A 23,213-nucleotide genomic window follows, 5' to 3' on the forward strand; every position below is an offset into this window, starting at 1 on the left:
GAAGTCCAAGAATCAAGAGCCAGTTCCACCTGAGGGAATGAGCCTCTCCAGCAAAACAAGGAGATGAAGCAGCATACAGGCTGTCCAATCACCTTTCCGAAGTAAGAAATGTAAATGCCACTAATGGAGAAAAGCAACAGGCAGACCTAAGAACATCAAGAACTGGCATGAGAAAGCTACAATCAGCAGCCTTAAGAACCCTTGTTCCTGGCAGACGTGGTCTTAAGGCATGAGCAAGAATCAAGGAGAAGGTGTAGATCAGTGTTTTGAAAAGCATCCCAGATTCTAACCTGTCACTGGCTTACTACTACTGGAACTATACTAACAGGGAAGGAGTCCAAGAAACTTTATCATCCTTATGACTTTTTCCTAAATGTTTTGAAAAATAAATGTTATACACAGAAGAAGCTCCTGGCACATCATGCAATCAAGAGAATGAAACTATGGGGGAAACATTGGAGGCTTCAAGTGGTTACACACACATGCCTGGGATCCGATCTTCTTTGGACAAGAGCAGAATTAAGACAGTCGCAGTGGTGTCTCTCTCCAGCCACAACTTAAACTTGGCAGGTTCTGCATTGCATAAACATTCTTTACCTGTGACTGGACTCCTGGCAAACTAGGAAGTAATTATTCATACAACAAAAGAGAGACCCAAAAGGAATGACAATGACATGGGAGGGAGGGAGGAGGGAAGACACAAAAACTAAGCAAATATACACACAAAACAACTGAGACCAAGAAAACCACACTCCTGTCCCCAAAACAATATGCAGAATCCTGGCCATATCCTTAATGCCCAGACTATAGAGATATGTCCCTTTTCTCAAGTCCTCAAACTACTATTAAAGTTAGAGGGGGAGGCTTGTGATATCGTTTTCTGCCGCATCTCCTTAAGCAGGCAGACCAAGGAACGAGTCCAAGGATGCTTTATAAATTTCTCTAAAGTTCTCTCAGTACCTAGCACTCAGTAATAATGTGTGATGAAACCATAAGTACTACACAAACTTCCTGGCTTCTGAACATGGTCCCAATACAAAAAACGTGAAGACATTTCTTAAGATCCTTTAAAAAAAAAACTAGAAGAAAAAACTTTAGATGAATTTGGAAAAGGTCTAGTCTCCAAGGTAACTACCAGCCCACCAAAACCAAAGCCTTTCTAATAGCACAGTAGAAGCTCCATGACAATAATTCTCAACCTTTAGGAAGATAAAACACGATTCTTTTTTAAAAAAACAAATTCTCAATGCCCCACCCAACCCAACAATGAAGACATCGTGGAAGACCCTCAACAGGACACTCCAGGGCATGTCAAAATAAGCAATATATTCATCTAAAAGAATCATATAATCATGGAAGATGCTTGGTACCAAGAGTTTTTTTAAAGTGCCTCTTAAAAATTAGTTCAGAATAGACCTACAGTATTTTTTAAACTACACACACAGTTAATTCAAAATTAGTTTTTTTCAAATTAAGCACACACTTTCACTCACTCCCAAATATTAAAAAAATGTGGCTGGGCTAGAAACTGCACCAATTTTTAAAACTGCCAGCATTAAGCTCCTATTATTCTAGAAGGTTTTGCTAAGATGTTCAATACAGGGACACATTCTAATTCCTTGTTATGACTGGCCCAGCTCAAGTGGCTGTCAGGAGAGCAGGGCTTTATAGGCATTGTTCCATCCTCAGAAGCTACATTAATGCTGGGTTGATAAAACAGGTCTTCATATCTGTGTGCTGGGCTGAACAAAAAGTTAACTAGAAATGTAAGTGCTTAAAGTTACCAAAAGGAAAGCTCTACACTGACATTTTCTACCTACTTACCATTCATCTGTATTCATCTCACTGGACATTAACACACACCAAAGTTGCTCTCTGCTATTCAAATTGTGCTATTATGCTCAGGAGTAGATTAATAATATCCACCTTCCTTATTGTAAAATCAAATTACAACACTGGTCCAAACACGACATGTGGGGCCTCTTTCTACTTCTGCTGGCGTATCAGCTTGCTCTACTGCACACGTGGGAGAAAGCTTTGCTGGGTTGCCCTGCTGTTTCTGGAGAGGGGGTTTAGAAAAGGCTGAAAACTGAAAAAAAAAAAATAAGGGGGAAAAGGAGAGAAGAACAACACACATATAAACCTCACACCTGGTAACCTCTCATATCAGCTCTTTTTTACAGCATTCTGAGGGGAGAATGTCTTTTCTAAGCCAACACCATCAGCAATGAGGTTAGCAGGTGGGCCATGGGGCTCTTTGAAACAGCTCATAACATCCTATTAGTTTTCACAGCACCAAGCAACTTCTGCTGACCTCGAAGCATCTGAACAAATATAAGCAGGCAACAGGCAGGAAGAAATCTCTGCTCCCAATGAGGGCAAGTTTAAAATCCTAGGGAGAGGGGAAAAAAGGTAAGATACCCTGATGCAAGCACATCTTGTAAAGGAACGAGGAGCTGTCTTGCAGCCAGGCATTAAGGAAGAGGAGGTCCAAGACGAGACTTCTCTATGTAAAATAAAGAAGACTTCAAGATGTAAATTTATAAGGAACAATCTAACATAATTCAAACGTTATTTGCAAACACAAAGAAAATCAAAAGAACTGAAGTCTTCAGAACTACTGCCTTTGTCTAGACATTTTAATAAACTTTTTAATTCCCATGGCTTTAAGAACTGCAGCATTAGAATCACAAACTCAAATACCCACAAAGGCCAAGCAACAATGTATTCTGAAGTGAAATAAACCATGCTCCATGTAAACAGTGCAGTGAATATGGGCTCAGCGTTGCTCCACCTTCACACATTTTCCAGAGACACAAAATATGGCTCTAGATCCTTACATGATATTTGCCAATGCCTAAATCAACAACTCACTACTTTTTTTTAAACACAGTTTAGGCCAAATAAAACAGCCCCAGAATATGCAGCCCATGGGCCACCATTTGGGACCCGTGGCAGAATCCACTTGTCAGCTGATAACCCATTTCTCCCTTTCGTCCTCTAATAGCGGCAACTGTCTTGATGACAGAAAATAATCTTCAGTGAATAAAATGTAACAAAATGCTTAAGAGCCAATGCAAAAGTGGAAGCTGAATAAGAAAAGAAAGGGACAAGTGCGTAGGTTATGCCTGACCCAGAACTGCCAGGCTAGAAGCAGAACTGGCACAGGGATCCGAAGCATAGACAGGTGACTAAGGGACAGAGGGCTAGCAAGAGGCATCACAGAGAGGAGAGGAAGGCTGTGGGTGGTTCAAGTTCTTTGCAGGGACAACAGCAAGGAAGGGATGAAAACCTAAAGCACTGATGACCTGGTATTTGGGAAAAGTCCATGAGTCATTCACAGCCATAGGCCAAAAAGGACCCCAAAGGTTTAAACAAAATAAGCCAGCAAGCAGTTAAGTAGCACCTAGGGGAGAGAAAGTGGTGTTCAGCAAACTCATACAGAAATAGGCCTTACTGGGGAAGAGGTCATAAAAACTTGCTCACTCTATAATAAACTTTGTATATTTAAAATGTTCTAGATAGTCCTGCAATAAAGATGGATGATCCTCGTGTCACCAAAGGTACCCCCAGTACAGCAGCAGCAACAGTGAAATAGAAAAGGCTCACTTTTGAAAAGCAGCTCAGAGGAAATTCAAGATCAAGTACAAACAGTTCCAGGAGTATTTTCCCTACCTTACCCAATTCGGTGAATTTATTTTCAAACACACTGGGACTTATTTGCTTTGAGACATACCTCTTATGCTTCTGATATGCACAAATGATGCCTAAAGAATAAAAAAGTGTTAAACATCCTTTAAAAACTGAACAAGTGAGCAATTTCCAATAACTTACTTGATAGGGCATCCATCAATGACTTTTCACTTGGGGTGGTAAAAAGATATTGAAACCAACAGGGGGAAAATGTTATTTCGGTGTAAATTTCATTTTTTTGATGTATAGGAATAGATCCTTGATAAGAGATCAAACAAAATTCAAATCAAGAAGATATGGGCTGATTATTTTAATGTAAATGATTCAATTTTAAAATTTGACTTCTCATTGAAAAAAGATGGAAAATTTAAATTAAGATATTTATATTCCTGGAATGTTAGCTGGCTAACTTCTCATAATTTCACATGTAATCTCTTAGCTTTATTTATATTTTCAAGAAAAAAATGCATTTTAAACTTCCCTTCCAAATTCCATTGATATATTTATATCTATTTCCATATTGAAATGTTCAAAGTCACAATTCTCCCAAAACCTCCCTGCAGTCTGGGAATTTTCTTTCTCTGTGGCAGAAATACACATTGTATGATGGTATGTTATAAAGATGGTATGTTATAAAAACAATGATTCATAATAACACATTGAAGGCCAAATATATAAAACTCATCTATGGGGACCACCTATTACCACTTTTCCAATTCAGGAAACATTGTCATTCCACTGCCAGAAATCTCATACTTCAATATGCTCATCTTCACCCCATCAATGAGGTGTGAGGTTTCACACTCAAAGAAAGGTTAAGAAACCAAGGACATAGGTAAATTGAGCCAAAACCAGATGACGGAAACTTCAGAATACCAGCCTAGTATTTTCCACCTGGATCTGCTAAATTAAGAATTTCAACCAAAGTGACAAAATCTATTCAGGCAAGACAACTCAGTAGTTAAACTGGCAGCACTGTGTTCACAAGAAGACCTTACATGTATAATATTTGTCTACAAAATCAGAATGGATTTTAAAACAACCTATGAGGAGACAAGGAAGCTTAGAGACTGCCTTGGATGAAAGCTAAAGGCCCACACCACTAACACGACGGCACACAAGAACCAATCTGAATTTCTCCCTGCTCTCACCAATGTAAGACAACTCCAACTTTCAAAGTCCTATTTCCTAAATAGAACCTTATTTTAATAGTCTTTACTCCAGAGGGCAAGATGGTAGAAACTGTATGGAAATTTCTGGATATGTGACTTTCTCCTGGGAAAGAGGGCCCGCAGCTTTCTTCAGATGCTCAAAGAGACTCAAAACTCCTCAATCTTAACAAGAAATTTCAATTTTACAGTGGCTCCATAATAAGGAAATACAGGAAAGCTGAGAACTCTGAAATAACTATTGCCCATATTCTCATAAGGAGATAAAATTAGTGAAAAGGAATACTGAGCTGGAAGTGAGTCTGACCACTGCTAACTAAATGCAAAACAAAATAAAATGAAAATCCATCCTGAAAGAACAGTTAATGGGTCTGATATTTGTGAAAATAGGGATTTTTGTGATATTCCATTAATATAGTCTTTAAAGCTGCTGAAATAATCTCCAGTAATGAATAGCCCACAACAACAAAAATTCTGGAGGAAAAGAAAAGCTAATCATATAGAATATAAATTTCCTTTTTATGAGACAGACTCCTTTTTTAAGTCAAGGAAAAAGGCCGGTATAAATCTATCACTATTAGATTAGACAAGGGAAAAATATACAGAAAACTCAACCTAGTAGTTCAAAACTTATCTGATGCTAAAACAAAACCTTCATGTTTTAAAAAAAATCTAACATTTTACTATAACTGTCTCATGATAAGTAAGTCTATTGAGAAAAATCATACAGTTTTTTCAAATTTCTAAAAGTGGGAAAGAGGGTCTTGCCTGTCAAACCTTCTTTGCTATTCATTTTAAGTCAGAAACTGACATAATAGAAATCAGTAATATAGACAAGTACTAGGAAAGTGCAAGTTTTTAAAAACAAAAAAACAAAAAAGCATAAAACACAATTACTTGCAATTAATAAGGCAGCCTCCAAATTGGTTTGGCTTTAACCCCACGCCACCTATTCCTATGACCTTCTCAGTTATTTTACTCCTTATTCCACTCCTTGCCAAAGCACCTATCCTCCTCCTCATAAACCCTGCTTACAAGGAAAACCCTTATCTGTCATCACACAAAACTACCAAGCAACATTCGAAAGGGAAACATACGGCTAAGAATATTAATGAAATTGATGCATTTAACACCAAACCCATAGCTCTGAGAAAATAACACCTTTACCAAAAACAGATATTTTTATGTAGACTAATCTTGGGAAACTTAGCATTGGTAATAATAGCGGGGATGATGGCTATGAAAATGCACCTAACCCACTGTTACAGAGGAGTAGCCTTTTGTTTTGTTTTATACGATGGACTACAAGGCTATTGATATAGAAAGTCGTCTCCCCGTTAAAAAAAAGTTCTCCTTTGACCTTACTAAAATTAAAGTCATGATATACATCATGAATGCTAAAAGCCAAATCTGTTCATTTCCTGTTAGTTAAAATTTTCCTAAATACACCATAAAACCTCTGTAGACTTTTACTAGACACTAATTCCTAGATTAATTCAGATTTCAAGTTACCAAACCTACTTAAACAGTAAAAAAAAAAAAGTGTACATTTTAACACACAAAAGGCTTAAAACAAATTATTGCCTTTCAAGCTTAAGCACCTTCTGTTTCCACTTAACACTTGAAATCGACAAGCGCTGCAAACCAACCAGTATCTAGAATCAAATAAATAGATGATAAATGTTCTTCCCAAATTAGAAACAAAACAATGGATTTGGCATTAAGAGTACACAACACTTGGGTTCTGTGAGTAACAAGAACCAGTGAAGACTGCCACATCAGTAAAATGAAATTGGCCAAAGCAAGTAAACATTCTATGCCTCTAATGTCCTCCAGAGTTAATTCAAGAGTTGGGTGTGGCATCACTAGCGCACAGAGCCTTGGATTTCCAACAGTTCTATAATATAGTATTAGCATAAAGCAGCAATGCTGCCAGCTAAATATTAACAATCAAGAAAGCCTCTAACCAGGCAGGATAAGCTACATAATCTGTAGGTTGCAGTACAAAATCAAAGTACTGGCCCCCTTGTTCAAAAATCAAGAATTTCAATGGGGAGGCACTATGGTCATGTGCCCATTCAGTGGCCCTGCCTCCAACCAAATACCCATGCTTAAAAAAAAGAAAGAAAAAACACATCATCAACACTTTAATGTGGTAGCTTACTATGATTATTGGCCCATTCAGTTGATTTTCCAAAGAATCAGAAACAGCTGGGGAGGACTGCTATGGGCAGGTTTTCCACAGGGTGGCACACCATCCAGGCCCCATACCATCTCACCTATAGAGCCCCTCCCAATGCCATCAAAAAAATTAACCTGACCAGGCTAAATACCGTGGATCTCCAACCTCCCTTACTTCCAAATAAACATTATCTGTGACAAAGGTGGCAACAAGAATGTAATAATGTGGTAGATTTTAAAAGATTTCAAACGAGAAGCAAAAGAACTGACCCTACCATGCAGACCAAGCCATCAAAAAGGTGAAGGTAAAGTCAGTCTTGATAAGATGCTATTTAGGAGTACCCAGCTCTTTGGGGACAAAGAACATGAAGAGTAATTTGCCACTGTGGTGCTCTTGCGCCATGCTGATGCCTGAAAAGCATCATAAATTAAAATATATATATTTTCTTCCAATCAAATTAAGAGGAAAAGGTTGATCCCAGCCTAGAAGCTGGGGTATTCTGGATGGCTCTGTTGTGTCCTTAAAGAGAACTTGGGACTTCCTTCTAAAAGAGAAGAAGAGAAGAAGAGAAAGAGACGTTTGAGAGGGCAAAGCAGTATTTTTTTTTTTAATTAAAATAACATCAACAGGAAAAGCACAGAAGGCTAGAATGGCTGAAAGTGGCAACAAGGATTCAGCCAGGAACACCTGTCCGTATACAAAGAACCAAAAGCTGGATTAAGAAATGAGGAAGTAGAAATGCCGCTTAGAGCATTGTTCTTCAGTAACCAGCCGGGAGCTGAGTCTTAACTAAAAGTGCTGAACCAGACAGAGAAGGACGTCGCTTCTCTGGTGAAGAAGCATTAACCAGAACCAACCAACCAAAAAACCAAAACCAAAAAAGGAACTCTAACAACCAATACCTTCTGAACCTAGAAAAGGAAAATAAGGTTCAGTAGGAAATAACAGACAGGCCTGGTGGACACTGACCAGTTTTGGGTACCTGTTCTGTTCTAGTAGCATATCCTAAAACTAAAATTCTCTTGAACCACGGGGAAAGAGTGCGTGCAGCTTAAACAGCTGACCTGACATGATTTCTAACAGCAAACAAGACACAGTGAAGGAAACACCTAAAGACAGGGAGAAAGGGGGGGGGGGGGGGGGGCGGGCCTAAAAGGCCTAAGGCTGGGTCTTTGAAGAGAAAACAAAAAACCTTACTCCCCCGAAAGGTGGCAGCACAAAGTTACCCGAAAGGGCATTAAGGGGCCAGTTTTGAGCACACAAACACAAGAACATTCTCTCAAGAAGGAAAAGAAAGTAGAGGAAGCATAGAAAATTGGATGGAACGTGTTTCTTCAAAATCTAATTTTCCCCACCGCACCCCAGCCATGATCTTCCAGAACTGTTTTCCTCTTCCCCCCTCTACTCTCTCCCCCATTTCCAAGAGAACTTTAAGTATGTACCCCACACACACCTGAACAGTGTTAAACCAACATTCCTACAAACGTATTATGAAGAACAGCTCAAAACCAAAGGCAGTAACTTTGCAGTTCCTCCATCAAGAGTCACCCATTTCTAGAACCAAAGGTCCAGATGAGAAAGTAGATCCAGGAAAGCTTTTCCACCCGCTCACCAAAATGGAGACTCCAGGTCAGCTTCCGCAAGAAAAAGTGGCCTTAGCACAAATGAAAAATTCAGACGACTCTGGGTGAAACGATTCTTGACAATGTTGTCTTCAAGGGCAACTGAACAGTATTTCAAACAAACCGATTTTACTTAAAAGGATGGGAAAATTACATCCCAACTGCTATTAGAGTTTTTAAATGGACTTAATTGCCATAAGTTTGGGCCTGAGCTACATTTTTATGAAGACAATTATTATGGGTAGGTCCACAAAAACATTAAGTTTTAAAAAGCTCTTTGTCCTTGCCGGACATATTTCGTGCGGCATTAAGCACCATCCTTTGGGGAAGGAATAAAGGAGGGTAGATAGCCGGTAACCAACCCTCCTTTCCTCACATTTTCAGAAAACATAGACGATAGGAGATGAACATTTTATCGTAAAGATGATCTTTGAAAATGCACACTATTTTAAATGACCATCTGGACAGCTACGGCTCCGTGCCTGTGGCTTACATCTAGAGGCAAGGTCCTGCGCTCCAGCCCTCTAGGATAACAAGTCAGCTTTTAAGGAAACGCCGTGGGAAGACTGTGTGCTGGTCACTGTCACGACCACTGGAGGAGCACCTGCTGGTTAACAGAGGCTGGTCCACCCGAGACTCCACCAGTCTCACCAGGGCGCGCACACACGTCCGTGCACCGGGGCGCAGCTGGCCAGCCCTCCTGGCCGAGCTGGAGGCAGCCGCCGCAACCGCCGCGAGCAAGCGAAAGCCCAGAGCCTGCCTCGCCCGGCGGCCCGACCCGCCCCGTGGTTCCCGCCCAGCGCACGGCTCGCGCGCAAACCCGGGATGCGACCTCGAGCTGCGACCTCGCGCGGCTGCGCCCGATCTCACCTAACACGGCGCAGCGGCCCGAGGATCCTCCCTGCTCTGTCCTGGGCGCCCACGGTCCCAACCCACCTCCGCACACTGCGTGGCCGCAGCAAGTCTCGAGACGCCCCGGGAGCGCCAAGGACCACGCGCGAGGAGGCGCCGTACCAAGTGGGCACGCCACCAGACACCACCCGGCTGGAGAACCCAGTGCACGCAGCCTCCCACAAGGCGGAGGTGCCAGTCCACCACAGGAATCCTGCCCTTTTTCTAGAAAAGCCCCCTCCCCCACTTTCCCTCCAATACACTCACCTGCGTCTCGGCGCAGTTCTTCTCGCGCCACCCGCGGCCGTAACCCGACACGTCCACGCCTGTGCACGCTGCCTGGCGCAACTGGCCCCGCTCGGCTCCGGCCGCCCCCAACCAGCTTGTGCCCACAAGAGGGGCGGTGCCACCTCCCGAGGCGACCAATTCCCTCGACTCCCGCCGCCAGGGGTCGAGCTCTAGGAACTTCCCGTGTACAACCTCCGCCGCCCCCACCAACGTTCCCGCCCTGAGCCCGGACGAGGGCTCCCGCCGAGCCGAGGCCGGACTCCGCAACACAGCGCCGCGGCGGCGCGCACCGCCCTCAGCCTCGGCGTCCGGAACAGACTCGCGGCCCGGCGAGGCGTGCCCGCCCCCGCCCCACCCCACCCCACCCCCGCACTTGCCTGCTGTGACTCAGAGCTGCAGCTACTACGGCTCGCGCTGCCGACCGTCACACAGCCGCGGAGGATTCGCTCCGGGCGGGCTCCGCGGAGAGGCGGTAGTGGCGGCGGCAGCGGCGTCCCCAGGTCTGACGGTGGCGGGAAGGCGGCCTGGAACCCAGCGGAACCCCCGCCCCACCCGCGCCGCGCCAGCAACCGGCCTCCTCGCACGGCCCGCAGCTGCCTCAGTGACGCCCGGGCGCCGCGGTCCCGCCGTTTGTAGCGGGGCGGGGAGGAGGGGCTTGCTTGGAAGAGCGCCAGGAGGCGGGGCCGGCGGCGAGTTCGCGGCGCCGCGGCTACTGCTGCCGGCGCGTGCCCTGCCCGGCAGCCCCGAGGGTCGGTGCCTGGGAGCACACGCCCGACTGCGGACTCTTTGGCTCCTTCCCTCCCAGCTTCCGATTCCAGGCAGGCTCCTGGACCAGGTTCCCCTGGCAGCGCGGCGAGCGTCGCGCGCCCAGAGGCGTCAGATACCAGGTGCAAGTTTGCAAACCCCGAGGCTCCGGACTCTAAAGGGCAGCCAGAGCGATTCGCGCGGGGGTACTTTGATATATGTGTATCAAATATATATACATACATATATTAACATACTGCAAGCAAAGCTCAAGGGCTTTTTCCCTACTTCACAGCTGAAGGGTCCGGTCCCTCCGCGAAAAACTAAAGGTTTGCCCCCGCTGCCCTTCTCTGCCTGTCTAGATGGAATCTGATGTTCAAATAAGCCCCGAGTACCTGTGTGGGGTGCTATACTCTGCTTCAAACACAAAGTAGGAAATCCTGCACTCGACTATATAAGCGCCTGTCGCTCGCCGCATCCTTCCAACGCCCCCCACCGAAGCCCTGAAACGGCCAACTCTTCACCGAGGGGGCGTCCCATCGCTGCCTTTCCTTGGCCCGCCCCCACGCCCAGTTCAATCGCTTTCCCCAGGAAAAACCTGTGCCAGTCCTCAGACCCAGACCCAAGACTGGGAGTCAAAACCGACCCCAAACCACGCGGCGGGAGCACGTTTTTACACCTGCTCATCCGCTTAATTACGAGAGCACCTGTCATATTGGGGCTTTTTTGTGTGTTTGTTTTCTTTCAATGCAAAGGCTTCCGTTTTAACCCTTCCCCCTAAAAAACTACATTTAAAAATATCACCTGTCAAACCTACCTGTAATCGCACGAGGTAAGAGAAAGAACTGAGCAGTGGGCGGCTGAGTCGCCGCAAGAACGTGACCGAGGTTACAGCTTCAAGGGCATGATGCGGGTTTGATGCAGCAAGGTCCGCTAAGGGCGGCCAGCGCTCCCCGCCCCCCACGCGACGGGCGGGGCTGGGGGAGAAGCGAGGAAGGACTCCTCTAACCCAGGGCGGGAGGTAGGAGAGACAAAATTGCCCTCCTGGGCGAAGTCAAATCAGACAGTAAAGTAGGGGGCTCAGCCATGATCGAAATGGAGACAGTCCAGCCCTCAATTTGGGGGACCCAGACTGGGGACACCAGAAATAGCTAATTGATTCTATATCAGCATTTCTATTGTCACCCCAATTACGATTTGCAATTAAATGACCTTAATTGACTTTGTACGGGTTCCTGGGGAAACGGCTCAAAGCGCCTGCGCCTCTTTGACCTCCCTCTAAACAGTTAATTATAATATTCCCATCCCAGGCAGGGGGGATTGCTAAGAATGCCTCTTTCCAAACGTTAGGCAAAAATGGGCCTACCAAATTTGCCAATCCAAGCCTAAAACTCTTAGAATGCCTTATGATGCCCTACTTCCCAAAACTGACTTCTTGAAGTCATGGGAGGCCTCTCTCTCAACAGAGTTCCCCAAGTCTTCCAAACCACTTCTAGTTGGCAAACACTGTGTTTTCGTGGAGAACTCCAGAACAGGTTAAGCTTTATAAAGTGGGGCTGCCAAGCACTTGGATAAAAGAGGGAAGGGGAACCCAGGAGTACCTGGTGTAAGACAGACTCAGCAAAAACTAAGAGAAATAGTTATTCTCTTAATCCCCCAAAAGGTGATTTTTAAACCCTCAACATTTTCTCTCCCTCTCTTTTTTTTTGACTTATTTTAGATTCTAACAAATCTTTCAGATGTCCCATTTAAGAAGCCATTTTACCAAGGAAATCTTATGGGGCCTAAACAGATATCATACCCTTCCATCCCCCAAACACTCACACCTTTCCCCCTGACTTTTAGGAACTGATTTCCAGTTAGGAAAATAATTTCTTAGGTTACTATTGTCTGCTCTGTACCCCACCCCCCGACCATGTTAAGCCTACATTTTATAGGTTGCACTGTAGGCCTAAGAAATAAACCACCTCCATTTCCCTTCCACTCTCAACATCCAGAGGATGGGTATAATAAATAGGGTGTAGGGAAGGACTGAAGGTTTAGAATCTTAACCAACAGGAATGTTTGTACATGAGCGGGGGAGGGGAAAGAACCTGTTCATTTCGGGGAGAAAGTACAGAGACATCCATCCTGGCCCAGCGGTGTTAAGAGTAAATTCTAAATGGTTGACAATTTCTCTCACTCTGGCCACAGTAAAGCCAGATCTGCAGCTGGTAATTACGAGAGAAAATACCCAGTCTCGACATCAGTTTCGCTAACCCGTACTTGCAAATGGAAAACAGAGAATGTATCCAACCTCCAATTTCCCACAGTTATACAGCTCTCATATTAATTCTTTACAGACGTGAACCTATTTCACGTACGTGGCAACGTGCTGGGCATAAATTAAGCAACAATGGCCACGCGAAGTCCTGTTCGCCGCTGAGATCCCGGGGTGGGCACTGCCACCTTGCTATCCCCAACCCCCAGGACCCCGGAGATGGCAAAGTCGAGTCCGGAGAAGACCGGCCGCGCGTTGGCTTTTCGAACTGGGAGGGTGGGTGGGATGGAGAGCAGAGAGAAATTAAGCCAGCCGGCTTTGTACCTTTTCCCAATCCTCTCCTTCTCAAGCACCACACGGGCGCTCTCATGCACACACTCGCCCACACCCCCTCGTGCCAATAATTTAAACTTCTCTTAGGCAAGGGCACTGCCACCACCATTCCCTCCACCCTCCCCGCCCCGCGAACATCCTCCCCCTTTCCCACCTCTACCCTGTGTTCTCTTTTTCGCAGTAGAAAGCCAGCTGGTTTCTCCTAAACCCTGAGAAATCACAAAAGTTAAAATGAAGCAAGTGTCTGCCCAGCGTCTCATCCCCAACCATCTTTCTCCAGGCGTCAGTTTAACAATAGCTATTCGAGAAAAGGGGTGGGTGGGGGGCGCAAGGAAGGGGTTGAGGGATGTGTAGCCGAGTTGGCTACTGAGTGGCTGCGAAGCCTTGTCGGCTGCGAAGGGGGTTCCCCCCTCGCCCAGAAGGCGAAGTCAGCCGCGTAGGACCAAGGACAGGGCTTGGAATCCACTTCCCAGCGCGCAGCACAGCGAGGCTCCCAGGCAGCCGCCCCTCCAACAGACACAGCTCCAAGGATCTTATTTACGCTTTTCTGAACAAAGGGAATCTCATATCCGGTACAGGCTTAAGAATTCGGCCCTAAATTGGCTATCTTCTTTTGAAACAAAACCATGATCATTGGCGGCCGTGAATTAGAGCCCGCACACCTCGCAACGATGAGTTTTGACAGCTTCTACCCACCCCAGCCCCAGCCCAGCCCCAGCCCTCAGGCGGCATGTACTTTTTTCAGTCAACTACAACTGGCCTGGTGCACCATCTAAATTCCATCTGGCAATCCCATCTCCCCAGCACATGTTATCTGTTTAATGCAATTAAGTCGGGGGTTTTCGCTGGTCTAATCTCCAAGTCCAGGCTTCTGATTCCCCTTAATGGTCCTAAAGCCTCTCCGGTCCTTCGGTTGCTTCGCGAAAGTAGAGGCATGCATCCCCCCGCCCCCCCAAACCCAAGTTATCCCTCTCTTCCCACGAAATGAACTTCCAACCTCAATCCCGAAGCTCACTCAATATCTAGACTCCCATTGTACCCCTGTTCTTCCCTGGCCACATTTACCACTTAAGTTTCTGCCATTGACATTTGTGAATATTCAGTACGTCAAGCATGCGTCCACGGTCTTTTAGTCTAGCTCTCTAGAATTAAAAAGCAGAGCAGTATCTTTGAAATAATACAAACATGTGCAATTAACTTCGTATTCTGTATTCTGCTCACTTACAGGTTTTCTGGGTTTGCCAGCGCATCGCTGCAACTAATGATTAAAGAAACCAAACTGAAACTTACCTTTCTCCCTTAAGGTTTTTGTGTATATGTGTTTTTAAAGTAACGGTGCAGTTCTCCCAATAAGGATGAGCAAGAGGCTGCTGGATAGTTCTCTTAAGACAGCACGAAACCTAAAACTGTGCTCGGCTTAAAAGAAGCAAATAAAAAGAAATGCTTTCGACCCCAAAGTCCAACGCTAAGAGAAATGGCGAAAAAAAAATATATGAAAGGGGAGGGGAAACTTAAAAAAGAGAGTTTAAAAAGACGGAGACTACCCTCCTATTGCCGTTCAACTAAACAAAAAGGGGCAAGAAAAACAAACGAAGGAACAAAGAAAGAGACGAAAGAACGTTTTTTCAAAAAGACGATGTCTTTCTCCTTGTTGCTTTTTAGTAGGTCGCTACAGGAGTAAGCTGCTGCATCTCTAACTGAGAACAGAAATAAGGGGGGAGGACGTCTTAAAAGGGAGGTGGACTGGACCACAGATTTATAGCACCGTATCACCAACCCCTTCTCTGCCTCCGCACTGCCGTGTGTGCAGCTGCTCTGCCAGGCTCCTATCCCGGGCAGCACGCGCGGAAGTATACGCTGAGTCGTGCCACAACGCAACTTGCTCATCTCCCCAGGATCCTGATTGGTCCAGACGCTTCTATTGAGGCCGCCCAGGAGAGGCCGCGCGATATGATTGGTTAGGTCCTTGTGTCACTCTCGAGAGCTCAATGGAGTCCCGTTTCAAGGTAAGTTGTGCGGGGAGGTACACGCTTAACACTGGTGGCGAAGGGAAATGCAAGAAGCAAAAAGAGATGGGGAGAGAGCAACGTGGGAGGGTTGGAACAGTACTATCAGAGTTTTTGCGATATGGCACGATCTCCTTTCCTCTTAAATCTTTCTGCTTTGGAAAGACTCATTTCCTTTGCCATCACTGCCTCATCTATGGCACTTTTCTTTATAACATTAAACTCTGTCCTCTATGTATGAGTCACTGAGAGCTCCCTCTCTTTGAACTGAGTGAAAGGGATGAATGTACATCCATTACTTGCACGCATGCCTTTTTCGATTTGTGTTCCAGTATTCTATATTAGATATTAGGTAATTTAATGTCTTTCTCTATTTTAATATATGCATATTGCTGCTCTCTTGTTTGTTTGGGTTTTTTTAAGCGTCTTTTAGGATAAGAATGAAGTCAGAAATGCTTTCAAATAAAGCTGCACGGTTTGAATTACCTTTCACTTCATGTCAGAGTAGAAAAGTGCAGGATAAACATCCTGTCCAGGGAAAGAGGTGCTGAGTTGAGCTAAGGTCCTTCACTTTGGGGTGTATGATGACACTCAAAAAGAGCAGCTGTATATAAAATTAGAACAAGCCACTCCTCTTCATTTGGTGGCAGTACAGTTCTTGGGCCACACATGTATTGCTGACAGTAAAGATAGTCAAGCCTTTATCTGGACTCTTACTCTGAGGATTTAGAAAGTTTAACCAGAAGACCAAGTGCTGTCAACCCTTCTGTTTTATAGATGAAGGCTACTTTATTAAACCCCATATTTTAATAACATTCAGGAGGATGAAATATAGCTTTATTCATGGTATTTATTTCTTCCTCCAAGTGAAACTGTAGTCCTCAGGACCGACTTGATGTATAAGTAGAGACAATATTCACTTGACCTAGGTTCTTTTCCAGCTTGGATTTCTTCTTTTAATTTTGAAAGGTAACACCAGCTTCCTACACAGTACTTACAATTCTTGCACAGTGTAACATCTTTCTGGAAGCTCATTCCTTTCCAAAAGAAATTCCTTTACTTGTTTATTTATTACTAGCCTCTATCTTTGAGAATGCCGGAAAGAGGAGGCACAGGTAAGAGTTAGAGATTGCAGGGGGGTGGAATGGGAATGCAGGGAAAATGGACAGATAGTCACAAAGCAAAATGACTAGAAAGTCAGGGTTGAAGTAAATCATAGTTCCTTGAAAGTGTCTTTGAGTGTTGATAGATGCTTAATGGCAAAGAACAGAAGACCTGTTTATCTCCCATATAGCCCGTACAATATGTCCGAGTTCTATACTTTGGATAACAATAACTGGGACTTGGGAAAGGAGGCCTGAATCTATATAACTGACATTTATAATTATCATGCCTTAATCCCCACCCCTACTTTTTATATAACAACAGGCCTGGGGTCCTAATTTCAACATAAAACTATTCTCTAGACCTGGGTGGAACTCAGGGGCAGAAGAAAGAAAAGCTGTTTGAAGAAAAGGAGTCAAGGGGCTGAGGGAACAACAAATAAAGGGAAAAAACAGAAAACCTCCACCTCATCTACAATAAAGTAACCACTGTATGAATAAACAGTTGGAAGATTGGGTTCGCTGTCATTCTCTTCAACCCCTCCCTTCACCCCTAGATCAGTACAAAGAGTAAGGTAATAAATACAATTTGGGTAAAAGTGTAATACTGTTTAGTCAGAATTACCAATGAAGTGAATTGTCTTTTATCCTTGTTAATATGCTCTTAATATTGAATTAGTTGCATTTGTTCACGTAATATTCTCAGCAATTTGAAGAAAATCTTTACCATTAACTTACAGTTACATAAGTTCCATCTAATTATGTGGAAACTAATACTTTATTTTTTGATGTTTGTATCCACAAGAAAGATTTTGTGGATTACAATAGTATATTTTTGCAAGGATTGGGGGAGGGTGGGTGTGGAAAGCTGGGTGTGGTGTGGAGTGATGAAAATCCAGCGTGTGTGTTATGTAGTTAAAGAAATTACCTGAAAAATGGCAAACTTGTCCATTCAAATGCAAAATGCTAAATTCTATGGCTTCAGTATGTACGCTTTTTTCAGTTTTTTCAGAGGAGCAAATATTTTTCTGAATGTTTCCATTTTCAACAAGTTGTTTTTTCTATGTAGATAAAGTGGAGTTAAATTAGTTAAGAAATCGAAAACGTCTTAAAATACTAGTTTACTTCCTCAAACAGATGTTTTTACATTTAAAAACTTTTAAATGGATAAATATAGTATAAGTAACACGTACTTTTCCAACTTTTAAAAATAAAAACTGAATACAATCACTTTAACACAAATGATACCTGGATATATATTTCACTTTGAAATTCATACTGTTACAGCCTGAAATATTAACATACTCTGTCTTGCAATTAATAAAGACTATGTGTAAACATCACACTCCACATTAAGCAATTGTAATCAATCCCTCCTCATTCATAGCTAGGTAAAGAATTATCCACAGCATCTGATCTTGTATTAGAAAAGCATTTGAATTATGATTTTCTTGTTAGCTCTGATATATCTTCAAAGTACTTGATATTAAACCACAACAGAGAAGGGAGAGCTATAGGGAGTCACTGAGAGCTTGGAGAAAAAGTTTGACATGGAGAAAGCTGCAAAAAGAATAGTTCTCAAAGCAGAAAAAGTAATGAATTCAATTGATTATTTTACTAAAATATCTTTATAAAGGAACAGTCATTCATAGGAATACTCGTAAGCTATTGCGGGCAATGTCTTTTATGATAAATAACCCCCCTACACTAGTTCTGGGGAGGAAGAGAGGATACTTTTAGGGTTTTATGATAAAGGTGGCTGTAAAGTACAATTGTAACTTTTTTAAAGTAAAGAAAGCAGTTAAGCTATTTAAATGAGTTTACAATGTTTGGCTTAGGGTGATAGTTCCAAACATTATACCCTCTCAGATGTATAAAAATATTATTCTGTGTTAATTTGTTGGGCTGTTTGGGATGATGGAGGGGGGCTGTCTGCTGTTCATAATGTTAGAAGTGTGACAGTTTACTGCCTGAGTGAGAAATAGAGCTATTATATAGCTTGATGATTACTATTTTATTTATTCTTCTTAAAGAAGTACGTCAACTTTACTTCCACAGTTCAGAAAACAGAAAAAAAAAATGTCGAGGAAATTGATACCAATGTGAGTTTAGGACATGAAACCGGGCTAAAGAATGAGGCAGGAGTTAGCACCATGGACAGAGACAAGCCGAGCCTGAATAAAGGTTTGCAAAGCTTGTTGGAGTTTTCTGTCCCTCCCTCCCAGTGAGACACAGAAACTACAGTTCTTGGGAACATTTCATTTCTACAGACTATAGGGCTGTCCTACTCCATAGAAACACGTTTATTTTGAATTAGGCTGGCTTTTGCTAGGACTCGGCCATAGTGACAAACCGCCAGGAAGGTTAGCGCCCCGAACTCGCTGCGCACCCTCCACTGTCCTCTTTCCAGACACTTCTTCCCCTAGTGAGCCTGTCAGTCATCAAAGAGGTCATACAAAATAAATGCAAATCCAGGTAGTCATCGAAAAGTCAGCTAAACCTACTCCAGATTTGTTAATCCTCGAAATTCCCAGAGGGAATCGCAACAAAAACGCCTACACGCTCGACCCTCTCTCCCCTCCCCCCGTTCTTCCCCCGGCTCCCTCCATCTCCTGGCAAAGGGGCAAAGCCTTTTATCCGAAGGTGAGTGACCTCCGAGACTATTTCGCAAAGAACCCTTTATATTGCAAACACTTTCCATTAGGAACAGTGCCAGAGACGGCAGTGAGCAGGACCACAAACATCCTTTACTTTCTCTTTACATCATGTCTTTAAACTCCTTTTCAAGGGAAAAGGCTGTAAAAGGAGCAGACTCAGCGAGAATTTACCCTAAATTCCGAGGTTACTGTTTACACTTAAAGACACGTGAATTGTACAGGTTTTTTAAAAAATTAAACGTAATGTGTCGCGGTAAATTAAGACCAGCCTATATTGTTCTTCCCCCCCCCCCGCCCCCTACCACGACCGCCTTTCCCCCTCCTCTCAGCAAAATGTGTATGAGGTGCATTCTCCTTTAGATGATTTGCCTGCGGATATTCAGACTGAAATCTGTTGCACGTGCCCCGGAGTGTCTCGGAAAATTTATTTGCAGCTTCGGATCAACGATCATTTATGTAAACGCTCCTGCAAATGCCCTCAGCTTTTTTCCCCTCCTCTCTTTTACTCAGGACCAACTTTTAGCAAGGTAAACTCACGTCTTTCCTGAGCATGCAAAGGGTGATCTAGGCGACGAGGGAGGGTGAGGTAAGAAAAAACTTGGAGGTGAGAAAGGGCAAGTCGGAGCTTTGTGTCCGTTTCTTCCAGGGATGCTAACAGCCTTCTCTAAGCTTCCTCCTGGAGCCGATACATCTCATGCAAAATTAATACAAGTAATTAAAAATAGCAGATTCCAAAGTTAAAGGAAACCATCTGTCTCAGCTGGTGGCAAGCAGTCTTTTCGCCGGCCCCTTTACCGGGACCTGGGAAGAAACGGTTTTTCTGCTTCCGATGCTCGGAGGCTCTTTCTTATATTGAAGATTTATGTTTCCACTTGTGTGCGATGCACGTCTAATTTGAAATAATAAAGCCGGGCTGAGCAACCAGTCAATCAGAGCTATCAACTGCGCTCGGCACGCAGCCCTGCCCCCAGCTTCCTCGGATCTCTAACCCTCTTTCCCTCCTCCCCTCTATCTCGCTCTCCTTGCTCTCCCCCTCCTATTTCCTCTCTCCTCTGCTCTCTCACACGCTCACACTTTTCCCCCACGTGTGTTCAGATCAAACCCTTGCCCCATAGAGCAAGTGACCGTACCAGGGCCCGGGGACAAAGGCAGAGTTTGTAGCAGAAGAAGACTGAGACCCGGGGAGACAGCGGCTAGAGAAACAGCTGTCTTATCAGCCCGCTGCAGAGATGGAGATGGCTCGAGAGGTCCTCAACAGATAATCACTTGAATACGTTTGCAATGCGCCAAACTTCACGCTTGATAAGGCCAACCCAATGTAGAGAGCAGCCCAGATCCTGCTCCATTCTGTTTTATCTGGGCTGTAAATTAAGAAATTGAAATTCAGGTGGCAGAGGCAGCAGTCGGCTGACAGACCGCTAAAGTAAACTGTCATTAAAATGCTTTCGGCAGGCAGAGAGGGGGCGCCTGGAATGGGATATATTTTTTAATGGGGGGAGGGGAGCGGTGAGAGAAAAAGTCCACCGGTTTTAAAAATTATTTGGGGAGAGGAAGCTGTGAGGAAAAGTTGCAAAGGGACACATCATCTTGGTTATGATTCCTAGTCATAACTACGATGTAGAAACAATTTGAAAAGAATAGAGTTGTGTGAAGTTTGGTGTAATAGAGATTAAGGGACAATTTAAACCAATCTGATGAAAAACTGAATTGTGTCTTTATCAGAGCATAGGGCAGAGGAAGCTCTCTGACTACAGTATTAGAAACAGATTCCAAATGGGCTCTAAAGTTTTCCTTTTGTTGTAAGAAAAGTAGATCAATCAGATGCAGAGGAGTTACCATAAACTGAGGTAAACCTGACCTTTTTGTTGAAGTGATGGGGCCACAGGAGAGATTCCAGGATGGTTTTTAGAACAGCCAAAGAAGTTGTCAACCACAGAAACGAATCTGCTTCAGCTACTTACAAGAATAAGAGTTATATTTCATCCCCTCTGCCCTTACCTAGATAATTACTATGGGGTATTTCAGGAAACTCAAGAAATTCCACATGTGTATTTTGACATCACTTGATTCTTTCAGCACACTTTATATCTACACTCTTCTGTCTGCTTTTATGGATATGGAGCAGGAAGTTCTATGCATTATTTGAATAAATGTTTCACAAAAAGTTTAAGATGTAAAATGACCAGAATATAGCCAGTGACCTTGTTGTCTTGATTCACTGATGACTCTGTGCTGTATCTGGTTCTCCATGTGGTTGAATAGATTGTAAATTCACTGGTGTACATTTATGAGAGTGTGTAAGTATGAGAGGATGCAGTGCATTTTCCAGGCAGCATTTATATTTTAAGTTTTAGCAATGTTTCTAAAAGCGTACCTTCAGCTGATAACACATGGTTAACACAGTTTTAGAAAATCGATCAGTTTTTACTTTGTTTAACCCCAAAATTTTGATCAATGTCAGAGTGCACTTAACTGGCAATATAAAGGTTGCTTAAATCACAGTGGGGTGAGGAAGAATTAAAAATAAATCTGTTGGGAAAAAATGATGGGAAAAAATTTAAGATGCTAGTATACATTTCAATAGTTATTAAACTATTTAGATACATTAAAAAACAATTCTTTTAATCTTTGAAATTGTCATTTGATTACTCATAGGGAAGTAATCAAATAAATATGTCATGGAATCTCAAACATGTTTCTGTTGAACATTTTTTTCAAAAATCCTTCATGCCTTGTAACACTGAGAGGTATTAAAAATATTCAAGCACACGAATGAATGAGTGCTGTATGGGTTCTTCAATGAGAGAGAAATCTAGGTTAATGTTAGGTAGCTTTTCCCCTCCATAACATCATTTTCCATAATGTTATCATGTTGGTTTAAATAATGGCTGCTATATAGGCATTTTAAGAAATATTCTTTTAATGAATCCCAACCTTTTAGGCAATGTTATATTATCTTCTGATAATGAGACATTTTTCTGCTTGTTACAAAGCACAGTATTGTTGAGTATTTACTCAAACAAATTTGAATTGCCAACTTAAATGTCTCAAGCTATGGTTTTTATTTTTATTTTTCTTAAGTAAGTTGAAAATATGCATACAAGGGACTGCTTAACCTATTCTTTGTCATTACAATAGGACTTTTTAAAGATGAGAATTTGCATAAGGCTTAAAAGATTTATTCTAAGTTTGAAATGTGAGAAAAAGATACTTTACAAATATAAATCATTATAACACTTCAAAATTAAAAGATAATTTTAAAAAGAAAAAATTTCATTACTGAACAGAAAAATGTTTTAGCATGAAATTATTACAAAAACCACTCCTAATTTTTGTCACAAATAAATGATACAATTTCTAAAGGCATAACAACTCATTATGAAAGATGAAAAATAATTTAAAAATTTTAAATGCAAAATTTATTTTTCAAGTGATTCCCCATTATTAATTCTTCTCTGTGGGAAATGGGATCATAGATTTTTAAGGTAAACAGTCTCTCTATGGTGTATAAAGGCAAAATACTGGATGCTTTGGAAATACCTTAAAGTTATAAATGTTTTTATTTAAAACTAATTATGATTTTATTACCAAAAAAAGAAAAACAATCAGACAACTAATTGTGTCTTTCCAGATATAACATTTATCTTCAGGTGAGGGTCAAATGAGTAATACATAATCATTTCCTATTTCTAACTATTTATTCCTGATCTTTGACAAAAGACCCATTTCAGTTTGATTCAATTATCTTTTGAGTGCCTATATTTATACAATATCTCTTTATAAGTTTTTTAATAGTATAGTTTGTCCAAAAATTAATCCTTTTAATGGAAATTGATATGTTGCTTTATTAGGAGCTACAATTTTGAAAATTTTAAGAGCTTGGGTTTTCACTTCAGACACATCTGAATTTGAACCTGACTCCACTTACTGTGGGGTCCTGGACAAGTTATTTTATCTTCTAAGCCTTGATTTCCTGATCTACAAAATGGTGATAATAATGTTTAATTTAGGATCCCTGTGAGGTTCAACGAAGTCATGAGTGTAAAATACTCAAACTTCCTGGCATAGAGGAAGTAGTCAATACACGGTAACTACGATTATGGAACAAAATGGTGACTTAGCACATTTATTTGATGAAGCCAGAATTAGAATTCCTGTGTTTATATAAAATGCCTCTTAAACATTTTCATTTGCTCTCATTAATTTCCTAACTGATATATCTTATGATAAATATCTTCTCACATTTCTAATTGTAACCAAGTTTA

At 42.5% G+C, this 23,213-nt stretch overlaps 1 protein-coding gene across 1 annotated transcript in view; it reads right to left on the minus strand.

The window, feature by feature from the left end:
- ELAVL2 (ELAV like RNA binding protein 2) overlaps window positions 1-9,932 on the minus strand; it is a 130,563-nt gene extending 120,631 nt beyond the window's left edge. Inside the window, exon 1 of the mRNA XM_032636308.1 lies at window positions 9,825-9,932. The gene's annotated coding sequence lies outside the window, so the exon portion shown is untranslated. The remainder of the gene's footprint in view (window positions 1-9,824) is intronic.
- Window positions 9,933-23,213: the final 13,281 nt, after the last annotated feature.

This window comes from Phocoena sinus, chromosome 6 (assembly GCF_008692025.1).
Source record: "Phocoena sinus isolate mPhoSin1 chromosome 6, mPhoSin1.pri, whole genome shotgun sequence".
Lineage (NCBI taxonomy): Eukaryota > Metazoa > Chordata > Mammalia > Artiodactyla > Phocoenidae > Phocoena > Phocoena sinus.